Here is a 2,500-nt window from a genome sequence, read left to right as displayed (position 1 = left end):
TCCATCAAGAAATTAACGGGCAAACTTATCATGATTTTACTGCATGCAATTCTAGAAATACCGTCTGCAACTGAAGATATTACCTGAAAAAATCACCAAAGAAACCTTCATGGGCAAACACGTTAAAGGAATAATGTATTTCTCTTTTTTTTTTTTACTATGGCCGCAGGCACAGCGGCCAGAGTTGAGTTTTCAGCCAGTTTTTTCACATTTCCACCACAAAACAGCAAAGCCTGCTGACCACAAGAATCGCGGGCTCTAAGAAGGTGACGTTTATTTGTCCGATATGGGAAGAGCCGTAAAATGGACAGAGAGAAAAGTGCACCGAATGAATGCAAGCGAAAAAATATCGAATGGTACAGGAATGAATCGGGCAGTGAGCCGAAAATATTGCCAAGTTGCATGCAAAGTGGATTCCAAAATGTTCCAAAGTATGGCACTAGTGATCATGAGTTGAGATCAAGTTTATACGGTGAACACAAAATGCCAATGTGATGAAAGAGTTTTGAAAGTGAAAAATGTCAGAAGTATCACGGAAATGGAAACCTCTAACCATGCAAAAGTGTGTACTATTGCAACTAAGAATAACGTTGATCGATGAAAGAACGAACATTTTGATCTGAGAGGTAAAGAGAACCTTCAAGACGCCATATTGAAAATTCAACAGCGCTAGTCCTATGTGAAAGCAAAACAAGTATGTACCGGGATCCGTATTATGATAATGTTTCTGTTTCTTGTAATTATTTGTTTTGAAATGTGAATTAGAGGAATGTTAACGATTGTACTTTTCAGTAGTGTCATTATAATAACAACCATTGCATGGATCATCGACAAGCTGTATGTAAGTTTATGGACACTCATACGATATTCAGAAACGGTTTCTAATTCATTTGAAGACTATATTATGCTGCCTGAAGTGAAACATTTACATTCAAGTGTCCGAAATTATTCAACGGCTCCAATAAAGTTAACGAAGAAAGTTGGAATCAGGTCTTGTTATGAGATGTTTGTTTACACCAGCAATAAGAATTTATTCGAACGCCACAGGTCCAGACGGGAACGTGAACCAAGTAGAATACAGTACCAATGAAAAAGCTAAAGCGACAGTCGAAGAAGAATCGAAAGCTGCAAGCATTTGTTTTTCATAAAATTCGGAAATACACCAATGTCATCTAAAATTCATTGCTATGCTAAATTTAAATCAAAGTGGCATCGGAAAAGATTTAAAGAGATGTAGAAAGGTAAAAAATTTTATTCTTAGTTTACATGTGTTTTACCCTCGTCACTTTTCACGAGTCATAACCACAGAATTAATTATTGTAAGGTCAAACTAAGTTCCGATATAAAGAAGAACCCTGGTCCCATTGTGGACCCCAGTAAAACTATAAGAGCACCTTACAGCCAAGGCAACTTTAGAGTATTTCGTCAAAATGCTGGACAACAGTGTTTTTGCGATGAGTTTGAGTTCTTTCATATACCACAACAATGGGCGGATTTATTGTCCTAATGATTTGGTACAAATAATGGATCTTGGTAATCAGTTATATTCAAGGTTGGCGCATTCAGCTGCCTTTTTTGCTGTTGGCAGAGTTACCATCAATGTTAAGAGTGTTTGATACTGCCTACCAAGTTTCTTACAGTGAGAGCTACACTGGAAATGTTCATGGTAATAATGCAATCAAGGGATACCATTACTGTATGTCTTTTCTTGGAGCTTTCGAATCGCTTATGGCTCAAAGCTATACCTCATTTATTTTAGGAGTAAGATGCATTGTTGTTGGAATCTATTGTTGTAATAATGGTGCTTTTAAAATATTTGATTCTCATGGTAGAGATTTTTATGGAAACAGTCACCCTGAAGGGAAGTGCATTCTTTTAGAAGTACCATCTGTAAGTAGTTTAGTCCAGTATATTCAAAGTTTGTATCAGATCAGTGATATATTTGAGGTAAAAGGAATAAAAATTGCTAAAGGTAATCTTAATATTGCTGAAAACAACAGCTTTTGTCCTCGTAAGCAGTGTTGTCCACTGGCACTGTATTCATTGTGTTACTCTGTCATCAAGCCCTGCAGTTACTGTGATTCTAACACATTAGCTGCTATTGTGAACATTGGGACTAAATTCTACCATGGCTGGTGTATAAACAGTCATCTTACAATCAATGATTTACCTAAATATGCCACCATTTGAGGAGTAAAGGTGAAAGTGAATCTTCATGCCAAAAGTACAGGAGTGATGACCTGTCATTATACATATATTATACATTTGCTCACCAAAATGACTTCCTGTTTCTTCAGTGACGTCAGCATTCCAACGTTTACAAACATTTGTGAGGCTGACAAGATAAAATTTGAATACATATTTATTATGAAATATTACCTTCAAGGCATTTACATGTACGAACTTATTTCATCAGGGATTCGCTGATTTGAAGTTTGAAGTTCCTACTTATTAAAAACCAACCTTTTACAAAAAAAAAAAAAACACCAGCAAAGATGAT

At 36.2% G+C, this 2,500-nt stretch overlaps 1 long non-coding RNA gene across 2 annotated transcripts in view; it reads right to left on the bottom strand.

Annotated features, from left to right (window-relative positions):
* LOC137984743 (uncharacterized) overlaps nt 1-2,500 on the bottom strand; it is a 34,058-nt gene that overhangs the window by 27,168 nt on the left and 4,390 nt on the right. For both annotated transcript variants that reach the window (XR_011119163.1, XR_011119161.1), the window contains exon 2: nt 2,274-2,335. This is a non-coding gene — a long non-coding RNA (uncharacterized lncRNA). The remainder of the gene's footprint in view (nt 1-2,273; nt 2,336-2,500) is intronic.

The sequence above is a fragment of the Montipora foliosa genome, chromosome 2, assembly GCF_036669935.1.
Source record: "Montipora foliosa isolate CH-2021 chromosome 2, ASM3666993v2, whole genome shotgun sequence".
NCBI classification, from domain to species: domain Eukaryota; kingdom Metazoa; phylum Cnidaria; class Anthozoa; order Scleractinia; family Acroporidae; genus Montipora; species Montipora foliosa.
This window is presented reverse-complemented; position numbering and strand designations above follow the sequence as displayed.